This window comes from Corythoichthys intestinalis, chromosome 4 (genome assembly GCF_030265065.1).
Source record: "Corythoichthys intestinalis isolate RoL2023-P3 chromosome 4, ASM3026506v1, whole genome shotgun sequence".
Classification (NCBI taxonomy): domain Eukaryota; kingdom Metazoa; phylum Chordata; class Actinopteri; order Syngnathiformes; family Syngnathidae; genus Corythoichthys; species Corythoichthys intestinalis.
This window is the reverse complement of record NC_080398.1, coordinates 16,997,883-17,020,774: the sequence shown is the minus strand read 5'-3', so window position 1 is coordinate 17,020,774 and position 22,892 is coordinate 16,997,883. Positions and strand designations below refer to the sequence as shown.

Sequence of the window (22,892 nt, the reverse complement as noted above, 5' to 3'; positions counted from 1 at the left end):
CCATTTCTTCTAGCATTTTCCATGATGCGGGTATGCTAATTTTACTGATGCACAAAGATGAGGGTCTGCTACTTTTATTCGTGCACAAAGTTAAAATACTGGTAAGAGTGTAAACTAGTGTCTTCCTTGACACATATATTCCACGTGTCTTATGCTTACATTTCATGCTCGAGCGCTCCTGGCGGTTGTTAGAAAAATTGATAAATTGTCCGCATCATTGCATACGCCGCAGGATTCAAAATGAGGGAAAAAAGTAGCGGCTTGTAGTCCGGAAATTACGGTAATCAGGATCATTATCATGCTCCTGAAGAGCTTGCTAATGAGCTGATCATTTGATTCAGGTGTTTTAAATGAGGGAGACATGGAAAACAAGCTGGATGGGGGCTCTTGAGGACCGGACTTGGGCACCTCTGTAGTCGACAATCACTCGCGTGCACCTCACGTGCATGCGCCCCTCGCAATTTGCCGCCCCAATTTAACGCCCAACCTGAGGCGTGGCAGGAATCGCTATTGACCCCTTGAGCTCGTTGTTTCATATTATGTCTTCGTTATTCTAATGGCACACAATGACAAATTCCTTGAGTATTTACAATATTATCTCCTTCTCCTAATAGCAGAAAAATAATAGCAATGATTGGTTTGTGTTTTTCAGAATTCATCAAGATACGCTAGAGTATATTGTAGATCATATTTTCTATACATTGGAGAGGGAAATAATGATTATCAAGATGTGTTTTTTATGCAAGCTGGTGTTGGGCATGCAGAAAACCATACATCTTAATATGAAATTTCACTGCATGCGTAGTTTTATGCAGGTGCAGGTGTTAATGTGTGTGGGAGGGTTGTTTTCAATACAGCAGCAGCCCCAAACACAGTTTCTAATAAAACTTGCACTATCCCAAAGGACACACATTGAACATATTACTTTTCTGGACAATTTATTCTAAACAAATGCAAATGCACATTCACAATAAGCAGGGCTACCTTTAGAATACATGGTATTGGACATGCAAAACTACACTTGCTAAGTATATTCACATTTAAACTTATGGGTCAAGAAATAAAAATAGAGATGTAATTATCATGCAAGGGATTTTGGTTACCCTTTTCATGTCATTTAGGCAGTTTAATAACAGTGCTGTGCATAACTAAATTTTCTACTGAATTTTATTTTGTTTACGTACTGAAAATGAGACAAATATGTTTAAGAAATATTTTAACAAAACAGAAAATGACTCATTGCAACAGTTTAGAACAGAGGTCGGACACCTTGACTGCTCAAAGAGGCATGTGGACCCGTTTCCCACAGAAAATAAATTACACATAACATTGCATATAACGTTTTTTTTGTTTTGTTTTTTTATTTATTTTTTACCTTCATGCTGAAATCCAGTCTAATAAAGTTGAACTGTGGAAATAGTGCCTTTATTAAAATCAATTAACTCCAGCAGGGATAATGAAATTGCAGAATGTAACTGCACTCCTTATCTATGATCAGTCTCCGATTCTTCTTGCTTCTTAAAGTGCCTATGACAGCAAAAAGCATGTTTATTTCATATTTCATGTGGTATTTTATGCTCCTGAATGAAATAGACCACTTGGATGTGTGTGGAAGCGATCAATTTATTTATTAAAATTTTGGAATCAAGCGCCATGAAAATGAGTGACTTCCTGGATTGAGGAAGAATGTGAATGTAAGGTCAGCCAGGCCACCATCTCCCAATACAGCCATTAGCCATAGCATGCAGAAGGGCTGCGGATACAGCCGATGTTGCGGATTAATTCGTTTGTTTTTTGCCTCACGCCAGCCCAGTGTGTTTTGTTGCTGCACCACGGAGAGGCGTGTGAGCTTTTTTGGGTTTCAAAAAGTTCGTGTTCACTGCGCATAGAGTGGCCAAAACAAGTCAACAACTGGGACCTTTGGACCAACGAGGAAATGAGTAAACTACGTGTTTTGTATTATGTCAAATACTGGGATCATGGCACACATTTTAATAAGGAGGTGGCTTGCATTTTGTTGGTGACGAAACTCCCTGTCCAACAAGAAAGCCACACGGCCAACGACCGGTGGCTTGTCACACCCCCCACCCAAGACCTCTTCGCCTGCCCGCCCACATAGCGCTTTCCTCGGCTTTGCCCCGATCAGCCCCTCGCTCCGACGTCGGCCGGTTTGTCTACCGAGAATGCACTATTTTCCTCGTTCATTCCCCTATCTTATTACCCTGCCTGCCCGCTAGGGCCGCAGCAGAACAACGAGCCATAACTTGTTCCACGTGGGTGTAATGTCAAATTCTGTTTGCACCCCATCAGAAACGTTGTGAGAAAAATGGCCGCGAATACAGTGGTTACAAAGTAAACACAACAAACTTTCTATAAATAAAGGAATATTTACTTACGTTTGATCATGGACGGAAATTAGAAAAGTTCTCCTCAGACACATACTGCCATGTTAGCTGCACACAACAACTGCACGCCACTCTCTCACTGTTTATGTCTTCGCCGTGTCGTTCAGCATAAATTTACGCCATATTCGTGTTGAACATGTATGTTCGCGATGTTACTCTTTATTTAACACCTAGGGATAACACTGAGAGTCCAACTGAATGTAAAAGAGGGCTTATTCACTGCCACAACAGCGTTGGGAGCAAAATATCATACGGGTGCAAAATTTGGCAGAACACCGGGGGCTGGCCGATCGGTGAAGACAATCAACCCCACTGCCGTGTGTGTCGGGGTAGTTTTGTGTGATTTTTTTGCTTTCAAAAGGCGAGATAAAGACTTGGAAACGCCGCTCAGTCGGGTTAAAATGTCAGCTAGCTGTCATGCTTCCTGTTTTGTTTACACTCTTTCCTTTGTCTCCGAAGCTGGGGCAGGGCAATGACAAAAGCCGGACTAACTCCGGTGGCATAAAATACCGTTCGGGAACTCAGCAGTTTTGACCATTATACAGTAATTTTGCCCTGTCGTACTGAAGAAATGCATTTTTAATATTTCATATTCCATTTAGCACAAGACCGTTATTTGTCACGACCATACCATATATAACCTGTAGAAATATTGGAGTAGAGGATTGAAACAATCAGGACATTTTGCTGCTCTGTGTCGCATTTTCCTCTTTCTGAATCTTCCCCCTCAATGGACTGAATTCTAAATCAGCTGAAATCGTGACCCTGCCAACGCTACAGTGCTACAATGACAGGTGAGGCTAAACGGCAGATTAAAAGACTAATTTCTCATCATCTGCGCTTTGCCAAATTGTTGTACTAGTATATAGCCAAATCATCTCAAAATTAGGGCTGTCAAAATTATCGCGTTAACGGGCGTTATTATTATTATTATTTTTTAATTAATCATGTTAAAATATTTGACGCAATTAACGCAGATGCCCCGCTCAGACAGATTTAAATGACAGTACAGTGAAACGCTCACTTGTTGTGTTTTATGGAGTTTTGCCGCCCTCTGCTGGCGCTTGGGTGCAACTGATTTTATAGGCTTCAGCACCCATGAGCATTGTGTAAGTAATTATTGACATCAACAATGGCGGGCTACTAGTTTATTTTTTGATTGAAAATTTTACAAATTTTATTAAAACGAAAACATTAAGAGGGGTTTTAATACAAAATTTTTATAACTTGTACTAACATTTTTCTTTTAGGAACTACAAGTCTTTCTATCCATGGATCGCTTTAACAGAATGTTAATAATGTTAATGCCATCTTGTTGATCTATTGTTATAATAAACAAATACAGTCCTTATGTACCGTATGTTGTATGTATATATCCATCTTGTGTCTTATCTTTCCATTCCAACAATAATTTACAGAAAAATATGGCATAGATGGTTTGAATTGTGATTAATTGCGATTAATTGCGATTAATTACGATTAATTAATTTCTAAGCTGTAATTAACTCGATTAAAAATATTAATCGTTTGACAGCCCTACTCAATATATGATTTTAATTCTCATAGTAATGCTATTTAAGATTTTTTTTTATCCTGTCACAGGCACTTTAAACTCTTGCAAGGAAAGATGCATTATGTAAAGCAGATATATTGTCCCTCTCCTGGGCCCAATTTGTCACTGCAGCATCATCGAGGATGCATAATTCCACCGTCTTCAATGGCAGGAAAGAGGGACTGCAAGAGAGAGACTGCAAGAGAGACGCAAGAGCCACATGCAGCTCCGGAGCCCAGGGTTGCTGACACCTGTGGAGGAAATCATAATCGTGTAAATAGACATAGCAAATAAATGGAAACACCAGATTTTAGTCACAAACTTTTGGGATGCAACTGCTGGTTATATTATTTGGTTTTTATATCATTGCTGAATTAAAAGAAAATGTGGACTTTTGCACAGTTGTTGATATTGGGTGGGGGAGTCACTCAATTGTTAAGACATATAATAACTGATGTTTGATAATTCACACAAGTTAACCTTGTCTGTTTTCAATGACGTTAGATGTCACAAACAGAAAAGAATGGAAGTATACATGTAACAATCGACAGAGTAAAGGTTGTTTTATTTAGATAAGAAGACTGAAGCATTTCAATTGCATTTCACAGATTTTACATCTGGTAATGCAATGTCGCTTTGCCTCAAATTATAGTGCTTGAAAAGTGCAGCACACAGATCTACCGTTTTGACAGGGGCACTGTTATCTGTCCATTCATGTTCATCTGAGCCAGACTATAATAGTGCATTATTACCATGTGGTGTGACAATCCAATCTGATGGCAGGAGAAACTCCACCCAACCCAAATAGCAGTAGAGAGATTGCACGCAAACGGCGTCTCTTTCGTAAATCAGATGAGGGGGAAACAACACACAATGGGACTGTTGTATTATTAGCCGCCGTAGAGGAAGCTACATTTGTTGGATTAGACTACCCTGGAAAAAAAAGCTCTGGGAAAATATCAGCTTCCTGACTTCGTGTGTGCCTTATTGCCTCTCTGGCTGCTGCAATCACTTTCTGACCCTGTTTCATTGCAGGTCTCTCTCTTTCACTCCCTCCTGGCCCAGTCCTTGTTTACTTAGATCAAACTTCTTGGAGAAAACCAAGTGAGTTGAAACAAGAACTTGTTGGCACTGAAGCACCACTAAAAATCACTGAGAGAGAGAGAGAGAGAGAGAGAGAGAGAGAGAGAGAGAGAGAGAGAGAGATTCTCACAAAAAGTAATACAGATCAGTACAGTAGAGTGTATGGTGACATAAATAAATCGGAAATTGGTTAAAGATGTGAGGGAGGCATAGAAAGGATGATGAAGAAAGACAGCATATCATTTATAACCATTTTAATATTATTAGCTCTGACATTTAATTTTCCAAAGTTTCTCCTTGGCCTTCATCATTTAACAGGAGCAACAAAAAAAGATGAGCATTCGGACTTATCTACTTGGGAGTCAGCTGTATTTGCCTGACTGGGCATTCTCCGTCGATCCTTGACCAAACTCTTTGCCATCTGTGGTCATGCTGCTGATGTTGAGCTAAATGTGTTGTAGTTAGTGCCAAAAACAGAGCGAGACAGTCCTGACTCAGAGCAAAAAGCAATTCTCCTTTTAAATTACTTTTTAAACTTTTCAGTGAAAGTTCAACTAACTTTTTTTCTACAACAATCAACCCGACTGCTTTTGTCATCATTAATTGTATCTGCAGCAGCAATAGTATTTTCAATCTCCTTAATAATACATTTATTTCACACTTGTTATAAAAAATAACATACGACTGTACGTATTACAGTAATTGTTATATTTTGGCAGAGACTTGTCTACAACCCTTAATCCTTTGTCAAATGCAGTGCATACACTGTAATATGGACATAGGGGCAGACTTCCAGGAGACGGTATTTATTTATTTATTTATTTTTTAATTATTCTGTATTCTTATCATGCTTATTTTACATTGAATACAGAGCAGGGTTTTTTAATGGGCTTTTCGAGGTTCAAATTATCCTGCTAAAAGTTTACCTAGCTACATGTGGTTAGGTGAAAGTGTAACCCGCAATCATAACCTCCACCATTAGTTGACAAGACAACTTCCACAAACATTGCGCCATGCCTTTCAGGAGGGGGCCAACCCAGCCAAAACGTTGAGTTGGCTTTCACTGTGATAAACACAAATAGGTCAAAGGTTTTACTGCATACAAGCAGGTAGGAGTGTCTAAAGAGTGATTCGGTCGAGGATTCAAGGGAATTATTAAATAACACCATGAATGCACTTTGAAACATTGTGGGGGGGGGGGGGGAAATCAATGGATAAAATTAGTGCAACTTTGGCTTGAAATACTTACGTAAAATGAATGATAAGTGCCCGTTTTTTGCTTTTAACCAAGAATCTAGACTGTTTACGTTCATATCCATAGAAATTCTGCGAATTAAGCATTTATTTACAAGAATTTTCAACTTCAAAAGCTCTTTGTTTCGTGATGGCCGCTATGATGGAATACACAATACTGTAATTTTTACTTGAAATATTTGCGTAAAGTGAACGATAACTGCCCTTTTTTTTTTTTTCTTTTAACCAAGAATCTAGACTGTTTTATGTTCATATCTATAGAAATTCTGCAATTTAAGCATTTGTTTACAAGAATTTTAAACTTCAAAAGCTTGTTTTGTAATGGCCGCAATGTTGGATGTTGTATCTCTACACAATAGCAGAATTCAACCTGTTGTGATTGTATATAGAAAAATGGAAATTTTGCTTTTGTTGAGTAAAATTAAGATGATTCTGCATGCTTTCCTCAAGTATTAAGTTTCTGATGTGAAAAAATGAGTGTTTTATTAGCTGTTGAAAACTTGCACTAAATTGAAAAAAACTTTGTTAGTTGCCATTTTGGGCAAAAACTTGTATGATATGTTAAATATTGCTATTGGTCCTGAAAATACAGATGATTAATTCTGCATTTGGTGATTCTTGTGCATCTAGCGTAAAATTTGAGAATTGTATAGCAATTTTAAGTTTTGTTATACTTGTATAAAAAAATAATCGGGGTTTTATTAGGGAACGACTTTGAATTTTTTCATGTCACTGCTCATGGAAACTCATATATGCCTAAGTGAGAGGTGCCTGTTTTTGTTTTAGGTCGCTAGCAACTTTGGTTTTGAAAATATTTGAATTTTAAGTTTGTGAAAATATGCCCACTACGGATTGGCCCCGAGCCCCTTGTCCCCACACCTGATGTGCAGTCTATGCAGCAATATTGCTGCATCTTCTCACCAATGAGCGTTTATTTTAGTTGCTCTGAAATTTTTAAACAGTTTGTGCATCGTCATCTTAAACATTATAGATGATGGTAAAATCTGACAATAAATGGTACATCTGAAAGTAACTCAGAGTAACAATTTTCGTTCTGTGTTTTACAGTAACTGGTCTTATGAACCTTGACAACATTGGAGTCAGTATTGCCATGAGAACTGTACTTTCATATTGCTAAGCTGTCCCTTAATGTATTTCTGAACATAAGTGGTCAAGACATATATGTAGTTCCCAAGATTTGCGGTAGTAATTCATGGTAGTGTTTCTTTTCCACAGCTTTTTAGTCATGATAAGAGCTACTCATAACTTTAATTATAGTAATTATAAAAGTGAAAGTAAAATCAGGACGGTCTTTAAACTTTCAAATCTGAAAGCTGTAATAACGTTTATGGAAATAAAATGTAAACATTAAAGGTCAATTTAGATTGAAAGACTTAACAATTTAGGTAGAAATAATACGTACTGGATCTGCACCTCCTGCATGTCTGCAGGCTGACAACAGAAATCAGGAGGACAGACTGTCAGAAGAGGTAAGGGACAGGAGCAATGGCATTAAGGCCAGAGTTAAGAGACATGACGCAGTGGGTGTTTATATGACAAAGTGTAGAAAATGATAGAGTTGGCACTTGCGATCAAAGGTAGAGAGGGGAGTGATGAGTTTGGCAGAAAAGTTCAAGAAAGGCCTCAGAGCTAATCAAAAAACATTTTGGATCCAGTTTTTCATTTCACCTAATATGATGTTTCACTAGATACTTTCTCATTGCTAAGCACCAACCTCAGTTTGGGATTGGCTACCTTGGAGGAAAATACTTTGTAACCTCAGATAAACTTAGCAATTCTTGTGCAGCTGCAGTTTTTTCAAGTAAGGGCAGCAGGAGAAGCTCACAAAAAGTTAGGGATGCTCATCCGTCAGGTGAAATTTCAGGATGAACATAAAATGCACTATAATATTTACTGATGAACTTAATTGCCGGTAGACCTCTAAAAAGTTGCATTTTGATTCTATGTATAATATGCACCCTTGTTTTAATTTTGTTTTTCTTTTGCAAAGAAATGCATACTATAACACAAGACATTATAGTATGCTTAGTACATCGTACACTAATTAAATGGTAAAATGTAAATAGGACATTTAGTATGGATATGGTAGACCTGAGCAGGTGTGTTATGACTTTTTAGGACATAATTTAAATTTAAGTTGAAAAGCGTAATATCTGACGATGGGTATGCTATGATTATGCCTGACATTTTAGGTGATATTGTTCATGAATAATTGAGTAGTAATGTGGTGCTACTGTACATTTATACTCGAAAGATTTCATCAACATCAATCATGGTTCCCCATTTAAAATAATCTACATATGCTATAAATATTTTAAAAAGTAAGGGTTGACATTTCTCTGCCCCTGGACAAAGAGCTAGGAATGTGACCTCTATTAAGTCAATAAAGGAAAGGGCTATTCACCTTAGAAATTACTCTGCATTAAATCTAAAAACTTATCAGAAGGAATGCAAATCATTGCTATCATGTGGATGTAGGGAAACTGCCCTTCCACATCGAATGCAAAGTAACTAGCGATATTTTTTGAATCTGACATCTATGAGAAAAAGAAGCAGACTACACTTTATTTGAAGTTTCCCAACTGTATTGGGGCATCATGTGCAAAAGCCTTTTACAAAGTCATATTGGCTCTCACATGCACACATGCAGTGCGGCTGTGTGCCTACCACATGCAGTATATGTGACACGTTGGAAAAGTCATTAGACCCGCACTTCCTCTCCAAACACAAGAGAGAGACGTGGGGGCTGTCGTGCATGAAACATACAGGAAATGTGTGGGTGGGTTCATGCATGTGTGCCAGCTTTCAGTTGGTGTGTTTGTGTTTGCAGAGGCATGCCTCCTACTCTCGCATTCTACCCTTGGGGCTGGTGACCAGTCATTTGCAATTGCTCCTGTTTGATTACCTTCATTGAGTAGACAAGTGCAACAATTGCAGCCAATTAGGATCGTGCACACAAATTGCTTATTCTCCAGAGCATCAATTTGTGGGATCAGACTTTTTTGCAAAGCATCTTTTCATTTTTATGATTCCAGATAATTATTTGTTGTCAAATGCAATAAAATAGTGGCCCCCCTCAACCCACTTCACTTTCACTTCTCCTTACAAAAAGGTACAAACTGTTTGTACTTCTGCTTTTTGGTCACTTGACTTATTTATGTGTGCCACACGTGTCTATGTTCACGGGTTGATTCCCCCTAAGGTTGTTTTTGTATGGTGTGTGTTTAGGAGTTTCATATTTACGGATGTTTATTGATTTTGTGGCAGGAAGTTAAGTTGAATGCTATTAAACGCTTCTAAAACTGGCATTTATGTTCTGTGCTTATAGCAGTGCTTCTCAATTATTTTCTGTCACGCCCCCCCAAGGAAGAAGAAAAATGTTTCGCGCCCCCCCAAACTCTCTGCCGCCAGTGTAAATAGTATCATTTGTCTATAAAATTACTATTATAAATACGCATCTGCCTAACATTGTGTCCTTTTTTTCTAATAAAGAAAAAAAGTAACATAGATCAACTTATAATAAAGTATAACTTTATTAACATTGTTTTGTTTGTAACAGAGAAGACTTGACGTGCATCAATTTGCCTGAATTAAAAAAAAAAAAAAAAAAATCACATCCAACTAAAAAATACACTCAAGGTACATTTTTGACCATTTGATACAGAAATATAAAATGTAATAAAATCAGTAAATAATAACAAATTAAAATTGATTAGAAACATTCACTCATGAGGACAATGTGCCAAAAAATTTGACCGAAAAAACAAATCTGAATAAAAGAGAAAAAAAAAAAGTGTCCTTGGACAGGAGAGTTTTTATTTTTGCTGCTCACAGTATTTACCTCCTTTGCAATGGTGTGGAGTTATTTTGCAATTAGCATGCTAACAATGCTCACTGGTTTACTGATATAACACTGACAAAGCAGGACAATTGTTGGCAATATTCGGCACGTTTTCACTGAAAAAATCAAGCGGCTTAACAATGAGATTGGGGTCGAATGTCTTTAAGTGGCGTCTTAATTGATTTGGCTTCTGGCTGTCCGCTATAATTATTTTTAGACACAGTAAACAGTGGTCTTTCATCATCACCCACTGTATTAAAAGTCAAAGCTAAAAGGCAAACGGCACAAAAAAAGCGCATTCACGGCGGCCGAGGTAGAACCGTAGGTGAGGGCGGTCGTCATGACGATCCCAAGCCGAAAATGGCACTTCTCGGGCGGCGACGTGAGAACCGGACAAGGCAGTGGGTCGCTGCGTGAGTGAGTCCGGTCGGAAAACGGCTTTCGAAAACGGCGGTGGCACACTGCTCTTCATATCTGTTGTCTGTGTGTGCTGAGTGCTCTTCCTTAGTTCAAAAATACTGCGCGCACTCTGAAAATGAGAGCGCCACTGCCACCTACTGAGTGGATGTGCAAGTACACTTTATTCCAGTACGATAAAAAAGAAACATGTTTCCCGAGGTCACATGCGCCTTCCCTGGCATCGCTCTGCGCCCCCCCCAGGGGGGCGCGCCCCACTATTTGAGAAGTACTGCCTTATAGTTAGGCGAGGCATATAGAGTATATGGATTTTTTTTTTCTTAAATTTTGGGAAATTTGGTTGGTGTAACTTCAAAAAAGGTGCACTCAATGGTCCGAAAATCATGGTATGGATGGATGGATGGATGGATGGATGGATGGATGGATGGATGGATGGATGGATGGATGGATGGATGGATGGATGGATGGATGGACGGACGGACGGACGGATAGAGAGAGGTACAGAGGGACAGGCAGACAGATATTAAACAATTCTAACGACATTGTTATAAAACTAGCATTTTACCTTGATTCCCTTGAACATTCCAGTTGTCAGTTTGGAGCCAGCCAGAATTCCTCTACAATTAATTAAGTGTCTGTTTTGGAGAAAATTAAGGTCATGATCCCCTAGACCTCATCATTCCACCAGTCCCTAGGAGGAGAGACCAAAGGAAAATTAATGAAGGAACAAAAGGATTATATGACTTAATGAAGATCTTAATGAGAGTTGTGTATATTTAATATGTGCTTTTTTAGAGTATTATTTAGAGCAATAATGTGCTTTGAAGCTATTCTTTGTTTTGTTAGTGGCCATTGTTTACATGACCAATTGCAAACACAAAAACTTGTAGAAAAGAATGATTTATTATACAACACAGTCACATATAGTCACATACTGTTGATTATTCATATATCAACTTGCTAAATTAAAAAGAAAAACATACTGCTAATTCAATAACTGTATGACTGTAAGATTCAAATACTACAACACCATTCAAAATCTGACAGTGTAATAGCTCAATGGACCGTACGGAGCAAGTCATATGGTAGTGTCACTAAAATGATTCAGCTTCCCTCACTGCTTCAAACAGTGTCCCTCCTAGTCATCATGACTTCCCCAAAACAGAGACCAAGGTGCATTCTGGCCATAGGCAAGTGTTAGGTAAGACTTGAAGAATCTGACACAATGACATCATTACCCCTCTCAGAACTGACTCACACATCACAGCATGATGTTTCCCTCATGAGGGCTCTTTGTCTCCGTGTCAGAGTCATTTATTTTATGACCGTAATCCAGATTGGTGTTGCCCACAGGCCCTCATTTGTGGATCAGGGTATTTAGAGGTCTCAGTTCAGTAACCACAGCGTGACCATTTGAGGGCCTCAGATGATGCAGCCAAACAATAAAGCATAATGAGTCATGATGTTTATGGAATCCAAGTTTCCATTATGAAGATGGGGATTTTTTAAAAGACCAGCCAAAGCAAAAAAAAATAAAAATAAATATGGGATTACAAAGTGTGACCGTGGTATCTTTAAAATAAAAAATACATATATTTTTTGTTTTTAAAAGGTAACAGGGTTGCCTAAGACTAAGTGGTTCTCCACTCCATGACTAGACGTCTCACCTGAGCCACATCTAGTTGAGGTTTGCAGTAAATTACTTTATTTTTGTAATTAATAATACGCATTAAGCAAGAGGAGTAAAGTAGATTAGGTACAACACAATACTACAAAATTCAAACAAATGCTGTAACAAAGACTGTCACACTGTTTTAAAGGGATCCATGAATAGAAAGACATGGAGTTCTTAAAAGATAATGTTGATATTGAAATCCCTCTTGGTGTTTTCGTTTTTTATACAATCTGTAAAATTTGTTTAACTAATATGTTGCCATTGTTGTTGATGTCGCAGGGTGGTGACGTCACATGGTTACACTGCCGGGTTTCCAGAGTATGACTCTAGCGACATAAACATGTCATCTGTTCAACCCTTTCAACTTGAACCCGAGAGTAACATAAATGAGCATGACAGCACTGTCGATATGTCACAAAACGGGCAGCAAAAGCAAAATAACCAGGAAAGACGGGATGAGACGAGACAAGAGTAGGGAAAAAAACGGTGTTCTGCCAAAATGAGCTACAACAGCAAAACACGCACCAAGAGCCAAATTTGACACCCAAAGTACTAATTACTGTGCACTTTCAGCTTGTTTTGTTTAGATACATACAGACAGAACATAATAAAGATGCCTAAAAAAATACTTAAACATAGTAATCTCAAATAAGTGTGGTTTAAGTATGCTATGTGACTAATGTGATCAATAGATCAACAATCTGCTTTAAAGCTACATCAAGAAAACACTATGCTGAAAAGTATGAGAGGGAAACACATGCAAAAAGTACCGTATTGGTCCGAATATATGACAGTGTTTTTTTGCATTGAAATAAGACTGAAAAAGTGGGGGTCGTCTTATATTCGCGGTCTAGACGTGATACCCATTCACGACGCTAGATGGCGCCAGATATCATTGAAGCGATGTTCTGTCATGACAGATCTCAGCTACTCTCAAGTTTAACCAGTTTGCATTATTTTTTTGCAATGTTTTTCCTTATTCAGATTTGTTTCAAGAATACAGTTACAGTTAGACTTCACTTTGATGGTAAATGCAGTTATTGCAGTTTTGTTGTTTTATCACAATAGATTGGTTTATTTACATTTCAAAAACCAGAAGCCATTCATTTACGAATCTGATTGCACTTAAGTTTACATATTTAAATGTTCAGATATTAAGATTTGAATAAGGCAAAATAACACTTTTTCTCTCAAATATATTGTTATAATCATCTGTTTCAGATGTACTGTAATTATTTTTTGTATAAAAATTAATTTGGTGTTCAAAATGTCTTTTTTCAAACTTGAGTCTTGAAAAAGAGGGGGCTGTCTTATAATCAGGGCCATCTTATAGTCGGGCCAATACGGTATTTTGAGGCAATGAAAATGTAATAAAAGACTCTATAAAAACACAAATAGTAAGTACTCGCCGCTAAGCCTGTCGCAATATGCAATAATTCCATTTATCGCACGATAAATAAAAATGAAGGCGATAATTTTTCCGCTGCGATTTATCGCCTCGTGTGCACCTGCTTGCGCGCCTGCGGCTGACGTGCTGTTAAAAGTTCGGCTTCCTGGTTACCAACTACGCAAAATGCATTTTAGTTCTGTTTTTAGTTTAGTGCAGTTTAAGTTTAGTGCAGGTGGAGAAAAAAAAAAAAAAAGGTGACGCTTACCATTAAATGAAGATGTGAATGATAGCAAAATATATGCATGGTGTGTGCATCCATGAACTAGGTCGTAGAACGCCGATCTCGGCCGGCGGTCCCCCTCCGTTCGCCAGTCTTTATAAGTTAAGGTGACAGTTCTTATTGTGGTAACATCGCCTAAGAAATCGCCAGCTTCGTCAGGTTTTAAATCATTTATTCCATCAACTCGCCGAGTGTCCACTGCTGTTGACGCCAGGATCGAAACAGAAACGAAACAGAAAGTAAAATAGCGCTCTTCTACTCACCGTCAGCCCCGCGGTGCGTTCAGGTACAGCAAAAAAAGCCCGCCACATTGGAAGCAGATTCGTTACATTATTACAGGTACTGTACTGTATTATTGTTATTATTGCAATGATTATATTATTGTTATTCTGATTTTTATTCATATTTTATTTGTTTTGCTCTTTGTAATTGCTATTTGGCCATAGTAACAGCAGTATTTATTAAGGATGTAGTGTGGATTTTTGGGCTGTGGAACAAATTATTGGAATTATAATGTATTCTTATGGGAAAATCCTGTTCGACATACGACCATTTCGACTTACAAACAAGCTCCTGGAACGAATTAACTTCGTATGTAGAGGTACCACTGTATTACACATGGAACGCCATAGCAGAAGCTATGAGGGGAAACGTTTTCATTTCCTTAGATGCTTAAATTATTAAGTGGAATTTTATTTTTCTTAAAAAACACATTTTATTTCTTCTGTGTTTCTGTGCAGTATTAATATTGTTGTCTTTTACTTAAAAGAGGCATGGTCTATTGTTTTTAGTTGTGATTTCCTAAAAAGTATTTTTGAATTTAAGAGTAAACATTTATTTCGTTTAAATGGGTGTACATGATCTATTAATATATACTGTATTCTCACAGTGTTAATGTAATTTTTTTTTTAATTGGGGGGTGCAATAATATCGCATATCGCAATAATTTATGAAATAAATTATCGCACACTAAAAGTTTTTTTATCGCGACAGGCCTACTCGCCGCTTTTAACGATGTGGTGGACGTCTCGCCGCGTAGAAGGAATGCAGTGACCCGGTAATATTCGTCGAGTGACAGTGACGATCTACGTCATCACCCCAAGCGTCCATCGCGCGCTTAAAACATGGCGCCCTCCGTAGGTCAAAACATGTACTTATATATTATAGATTTTTAAATCAATGGCAATATTTTATGTGTTTCTAATGACATATTTTAGTACAAAGAACAATTGTGGCTTATTAGAACCTACAAGTCTTTAAGTCCAAGGTTCCCTTTAAGAGTCTTTTTTTTCCCTACATTAGGTGGTGTTTGAGGTCTGGCCTACCCTATTTTAACAGTACATATGGTAATATATAAAGTTCAATGACATCAAATTTAGGGTAACACATTGATGGGGCACAATTTAACCTAAATTTGGTGGCACATCATCTACCCTCAGTACACACATGGAGACACAAACCTCTTTTGGAAATTGCTGATGGCATACAAACAAGTTTTTCCAGTACTGTGGTCATCATTTCCCACCCCACCTTTCCCTTTAGGATACACCCGTGGAACTCCAAAAACAAAAGCTATGATATGTTAATCACTTTGCTACAGCAACGCCAGTGACTAATGGTACTCTTTGCCTTTAATTCAATGCAGTTTTGAGAATTCATTTGAGAAAGGTGGCAGCTCAGCCTCTTCCTAGTTTCATTAAATTTGCTCTTGCGAGTAAAATTATTTGAGAGGTTTGCCAAGACTTAACACACCCCTTGGATGCTTTGGGATTTTAATCTTGAGGATTTTTTCTATCTCAAATGCTGATCATTAATTTAAACTCTGCTGCCATCGTCTAGGAATTTGTCTGTGAGCCTGAGGGCAGTCTGAAATCAAACTCTAGAGGGTTGTTAAGTGACTTTATGTTATAGTGTTGATTCACATGGAACATTGCACAGAAATGTGGGACAGGGTTGCATAACGAAGATCTGAACATATACAGTCCTAGTTCATGAACCGTATCCCTACTTTACTGCTGTGCAGAATAACTTTCTTCCTCTCTCAAAGTTTATATTGAGAAAGCCAGACAGCTGACTGCTCCTGCGAAAGAGCTAAATATTTCTACTGCTGTCATTTATTCCACTTGTGAAGACATGTCTATTCCTTGTCAGGATTAGCGATGTTAGGCATTGTTGTACAATATGAGAAAGATTAAAACATTGCTACTGGCCTTTCTCTGTGAGAAATTCATACAAATACGGCTGACAGAATATGCAAAGATAGCAAAGTGTCACTTCGTTTCTGCACTGAATTGAACAAATGACAGTTACAAGAAGCAGAAAAAAGATTTCATCGTCCTAAAGTTTTTTTGCTGATTTGTTAGGTCTCTTGAGGCGTGATGATTACTACTGTCAATGTAGTCTTGTTGTGACAGCAAAATTGGTGTGAACCTCCTCCTAACTTTGTTTACCCCTTCAGGAGCAGGTCATGACCTTATGCTTTGCCGGAACAACCAGTTCTTGCATAAGCTCAGCAGTTTTATCGTGTCCACACAAACTTGCTTGTTAAATATAAGAAGTACGTAACAAGATGAATGTTTTGGGTTTAGAGTCCAATCATCTTTTTCACATTTAAATGTAAAAGAAATCTGAAAGTAAATCAAATATTGAAGTGTGGCTTTTTCTTCACAAAGCAGATCAAACTGTCCTATTTTTTGCAATCAAGAGACACTGAGTTTAATTTCATTGCATCAAAAAGTTCTGGCTGTTAGTCAGTTAAGGTCTTGTAAAACCTGCCATTCCTGTTGCTAATGTCATATAATCTCAATTAGTTTCCAGTTTATTTTCCAGTCCCGATTCCACTATAAAAGTTGTACTTGACTGTAACTCTTGTTTTTTTTTTGTTTGTTTTTTTGTTTTGTTTTTGATATAATTAACAATGTGAATTTTTCCAAGCTGTTCAACAAAAAAAAAAACTACAGAGTATTCTTCACCTTTGCCTTCAGTAAGACACTATAGCTGTCATATTCAATTTAGATATCCATCCATCCATCCATCCATCCATCCATCCATCCATCCATCCATTGGTCCATCCAAATTTTTAAACAGGTCATCCACAGTAGGCTCACGGATGTGCTAGGCCAGGCCTATCCTTGCTAACCCTGGTCTAGTCGCCAGACAGTTGCATTAATACAGATATATAGTTTTAGTAAATACAACTACACTGCACTCAATTAACATATTGAGAAAAATAGGGTTGGGAATATTTGGCATGAGACCAATTTAATATAGATCAAGATACACGGGTTTTGATTCGATGCAAAAATTATACTTTTAAAACTATAATGGTTCAATTACGATCCAGTTAAGTTTGGAAGCGATAGAGTTTGATGCGATATAGGGAAACAAAGCGATACAATGGCGTACCGCACGCAGGCTATTTTTAGACCGTGACGTCGCATCGTAAAGCGGAAGTAAAGCCGAAGTGGGACATTTTAGACCCGCCCTCGCATAGACTCAACGTAATTTGTGCTACTTTTCGCCGGTAATCTTTCAAAAACGAACATGCCGATCACGCATTGCTTTTTTGGAACTTGTAGAAACGACTCTAGACATTACAACACATGAAGGATGTTTTCTTCTTACGTTTCCGGAAACCAAAAACTCGGGAGAAAAAAATGTGAAGACCGAATCAACTTGCGCGGACTTTTAACACCAGCTCGGTGAATCCATTCACATTTCATATGCAGTAAACATTATGTTGGGTTGGCATGGTCTTTCAGAGGACAAAGAGGTAAGCCATTTTTATATTTTTAACTTATTCTTTTAGCGTAACGTTGTGCTGTACTGCTTCTGTCTGACAATGAATGACCTGAAAAGAATTAAAATGGTATCTGACTGCCACTGTTACCATTTCTGTTATATATATATATGTATGTATATAACAACTTTAGTAAGGGGGAAGTGTAAATAAATTATAGAATTAAGATGTGTTATCAATGAAAAGATTAAAAGCGTTCGTTGGCTTTCACTGAGTAGCATTTGCGATCGCTACACAAAGCTAACTAAATTACCCCCAACAACGGTAAGAGACTTAGGACAACCAGAGGATATATAAGAAAGACAGGGCTGATGGTAAAGGATAGCTTGTTGAAACAGGAGAATGTCATTGTCAGTCGCGTCAATAAAAAAGCTAAAGCTATGCTTAGGTCGGCTGTTTTTTTTTTTGTCTTTTTCAGCCTTCGACACTCAAGCCATCTCTTTAACTGAACATTTTAATGTTCTTCCACATCTTTGCCAGTGAATTTGGCACCAGGCACATCATTTTCGGAGAGAATTGGTAGGTTTAGCTCTGTAAACATCTCCTTCATACACGATTTCCATTCATTTCCTATTAGGGACAAACGGTGGCTTGTCCCTACTTAGCAACAGTAGCTAATGTCATGAATATTAATGAGCGGAAGGGACGTGTTGCTTGCGGTACGCCATTCAATGCCCCATAGAAAAAAGCATAGATTCTTTTGTTCTTTTAAAAAATGATATTCTAAGGCTATTTCCTCACAGAAAAATAGCAATTTATTGAAAATACATACAGTCATATTTGGTCAGTCAGTTGCCATGACTTCCGGTTATGTTTTTATTTTGGTGTATTTCTTGTTTCAAGTGTTTTGCAATGTTTGTAGCTTGAAGGCAGGCTAAAAGGAGTGACGGCGACTGTGAGAGTTTTGATCGACCCGACTCCGGATTAAGCGGCAGAGGATGGATGGATGGATGGATGGATGGATGGATGGATGGATGGATGGATGGATGGATGGATGGATGGATGGATGGATGGATGGATGGATGGATGGATGGATGGATGGATGGATGGATGGATGGATGGATGGATGGATGGATGGATGGATGGATGGATAAAAGCGTAAAAATGCTGTCTAAAAATAGCTTAGTGGAGGGGTGGTGAATACCTTTTCACCAATCTGGTGTCAATTGATTGCATTGAGGTGCTGCTTGTTTTACCAGAATCCTCATTGGTTGAACTCTCTGTGCTGGATCTGTTAGAACAAAGACCAGGACCCACTGCGGCCCTTTGTGGAATCGGTTCGACACCCCTGGTCTAGTGCTAGGGCAGGTGTGGGGAATGGCTAAAAAATGTGCAATGTATAGATCTGAATATTGCCTAGTTATGTATACACAACAAGTAAAAGACACAACATTTCAACCTGATTATGCAAGTTTTATGGTAAACAAGTTTTGAACATGTGTCGGCGACGTCTTTTTGGGCTATCAATGAATATCCTGAAAATTATTTTCCCTACTAGTGTGCAGAATTTCACTGGCAAGTCAAACACGCTACAGCAATGATCTTGGAAATACGATTGGCATCTTTAAAAAAAATTTAATTAAAAAAAAAAAAAAAAGCCCAATAAATCAAGGCTTTTATTTTGAAATTGGTCCATGACTGCAGTCATACACCTACTTCCTCCTTGCTTATTGCTAACACCTGTTATGTGTTTGTAGCATATTAAAAAAAAAAAAGCAAACACTACATTATGCGAGCACTCACAATGTTTCAAAAAGAAAACAATGTGAACTGTCGAATTACTGATTCCTAGCCTTACGATCGCTGATGCTCAGCTCAACAATTGGTGCGTCTTTGGATTGCTGGCTGATTTTGTATCGATTGAGAAGTTTGGTATCAATACACTCATATTTCTTGTCCTAACCAATTGATATTGGTCGAATCGTTTTTTTTTTTTTTTTTTTTCTCTCAACTCTAGAGAAAAATAAGTAACCTTAGTTTCAGTATAATTTGGCACCCTATCAATTTATGTAGTGGTTTTCTTTTTGATAAATGTGACTATTTTGAGATTATATTGCCATAAATGCTTGACTCATAATCTGTTTATTTTGCCTGCAATGTATTATACAACATACGAAATACAAATTTAACTAACAAGGTTAAACCCTTTTACTGGGATGTACCATAAGCTGTTCAAGCTGTTTCAACACTAAACAGCTGACTTTGCCAGAGTGTGAAATGGAGCATGGAAGAAAATCAATCTGAATTTTAAAATCAATTTTTCTAGATACATTATGGAGGAGCCCATCAATATTAGTGAGAATGTCAGCACGCCTGATTTATTGTATTACAAGCAACTTCCCATACACTGTGTACAAATTGTGAAAAATACTGTCTATACATACTGTACAAGCATGTTCACCCAGTTACATGAGAGAAGACTTCAATTCTCTGGCAAGTTTGCCTGCAATAACAAAGCATTATGAATGGTATTTTAAAAAATGAAATGGTATCAAATGATTGCCCTACCCCAGTGTTACCATTACCAGGAATTATGGATAATAATAATAATAAATAATAATATTTGGCAACACATCACAAAATGAGCATTGGAATGGTGGAGCCAAATAAAAAACAATGACTGTCAGGTAAATTTGAACTTTAAAAAGTGGAGGTCGTCGCCTGACCAATACTATTATGTTACAGTTCCCTCCTGCTCCTAGAAAGAAATTCCAATTCCATCCCAATCCCGGAGCTGAGTCAAAAAGTAAATCCCACTCCTGTAGAATGACTCGCAATCCCGTCCCGCTCCCAGTCAAAATTACTCACACTCCCATCCCACTGCCATTTTTTAAAAAAAACACCTTTAAATTGGTCATTAGGAAAGTCAATGGATTGTTCTTAATGCTCGTTCATGAGTCACTACATCACTTTACTAGTCCCGCGCTATTTTTTACACGCCACTTATTTTGTAGTGGCACTGTCGTGTTCCATTCTCAAGAAGTTTTCTGATAACTTGGACCTTCCTCCTACAAGCTCCTCCAGTTTGCCATGTTGAGTCCGCGCAAATATAGTAGCTGGAAGTCGAAGTGTTGGAAACTTCGGATATGGGAATTGTAGTTCTTTTGACGTGCCAATGAAGTGTTGGCCCACAAAATAAAACAATAAAAATAGACGCTCGTTTTTTTTAACACAGTTGAAAATCATCATCTATTGATGTGTTCCCGTTCGCGTTGATGATTATTCCTGTCCCATCTCAGTCACGGGACTAATAAAATTTTGAATCCCTTCCCGTGGGAGTCCCCCGGGAATCCCTTGACCCATGTGATTTCCTGATATAATTAATGCTCTACAATGAAATGATTAAATTTAGGGCCACCAGATAATCTTCTTTGTCTTCGGTTTGAACCGTTAAGGGTCGCCTCAGCTTGTCCAGCTTATCATCCTTTTCAATGTAAGTGTCTTTTCCATTCTGCTCCCTAACACCAACTGCCCTCTTGTCTGCATTCATATGAATCCATCGTCTCTTTGGTCTTCCTCTCTGTCTCTCGCCTGGTTGCTAACTTCTATTTCTATTACTCCTACCACTATTAAACTAATGAATTATGTATTTTCAACTCAACAGGATTTCTGGACCACTGGATTTTTGATCAAAGTACCCTGACCGCTATTCATCTTATGTCCTTCTCAGTAAGATGATCTATCAGCAAAAAGCAAGGATTCGCTTAAAAGTATAGAAGCACAAAGTGTAAACAATCATTATTAGTTCATTGGCATATAAATTGATTTTAATTGGCTTTCCTTATTTTTAGTTCTCTTTGTCATTTCCAACATTTTCCTGGTTCCACCCCAATGTGGTAAATTATATTCAACTTAGACACAGGCTATGATGTAATTCTGCCTGAGGGGCTTTCCCACATTCATGGCTCAGCTGATAACACATGTGGTACAGAATTGTAAAAACACGCTTGGGTGTGTAGCAGTTTCACATTAAGAGCCCATATCAACCTTCACTGAGAACTAAAGCAAAGAGGGGGCGATGTCAGTGAAAAATGTTCCACAAATTTTCAGCAACCAGCAGCTTTAAAGCTCATCTAGGCTGTGATTAAATTGGCTAAATGCAACAACCCAACCCATGTTGTTGCACGCAGAGTACAGCTGTGCTTTGCTACATTTAACCTCTTTTAAGTGTTTTCAATTGTTTTTCCTCAACTTTACTTATCAAAATGAATAAAAGCTCCAATTGAATAAATCTCCTGGAAGCTTAGCAGGGCCTTTAAATGGTCAATGACAGAATTTAATATTAGCCAAGAGATTCTCTGTTTGGCATCACTCTTGGCTGTTGTTGCACATTTAATGCACACTGCTGTGCAAACCAGATTCTGCTCCAAGGAGCTGCTGCAATGTCAGCTGCTTTCATTTAGTTGGACTGAGCAGTGAGTCAGTAGAGAAGGATAGTGGAGAGTCCACACATATACAGTGATTAATCACATCTGACTCAGTCTAGTCTTCACTGAAGCGATACGTATTCATATTCTTTGGCATAGCTTACAGAAATGAAACAGACTATTGAAAAGTCAATAACAGCCCATTGCAGCTGCAGAAAGTGATTAAAAGCCAATACTGTGCTTGGATATGTGTGGGAGATGAGGGAACAGCAAAATAAGCCCTTCAAGGGCACTAGGCAGGATAAGCTCAAATGATAAGGACTCTGGAGAGGAAACTTGGGTTGTTTGTTAAGGAAATGACATCATTCAGTTGGATGGGACAGTGACCTCATGTTGACAAGATAATAGCTGTGTGGGAGCGTGTGTGCATATTTTGTGTGTGTATGGATGAAAGGTTTCTTTAAACCCCATAGCATTGATTGCTTGATTTTGGAGCGGCTGACTTCAATTTCAAAATGTTAGAAAATTTCAAGGATTCAAGGATTTTTATTGTCTCATCAGTTCATATTTGCATGTTATTGGTGAGAAAATAGAACTCAAGTCCCGTTTTGAGAGAATGCTATGACTATTTGCTTAGTGCAGTGCCCTACCAAATCCAGTCGGCGGTTGGCCTGTTGCGATAACAAATTTTAGTGTGCGATAATTTATCTCATAAATTATTGCGATATGCGATATTATTGCACCCCCCCCCCAATTTTTTTTTAAACCAATTTACAATTACACAGTGAGAATACAGTATATATTAATA

At 38.0% G+C, this 22,892-nt stretch overlaps 1 long non-coding RNA gene across 1 annotated transcript in view; it reads right to left on the bottom strand.

Annotated features, from left to right (window-relative positions):
• Positions 1–942: 942 nt before the first annotated feature.
• The window catches only part of LOC130914718 (uncharacterized), a 103,668-nt gene continuing 81,718 nt past the window's right edge, over positions 943–22,892 (bottom strand). The window contains exons 4-5 of the long non-coding RNA XR_009062984.1: positions 11,139–11,264; positions 943–4,208 (exon numbers count right to left, since the gene is read on the bottom strand). This is a non-coding gene — a long non-coding RNA (uncharacterized LOC130914718). The remainder of the gene's footprint in view (positions 4,209–11,138; positions 11,265–22,892) is intronic.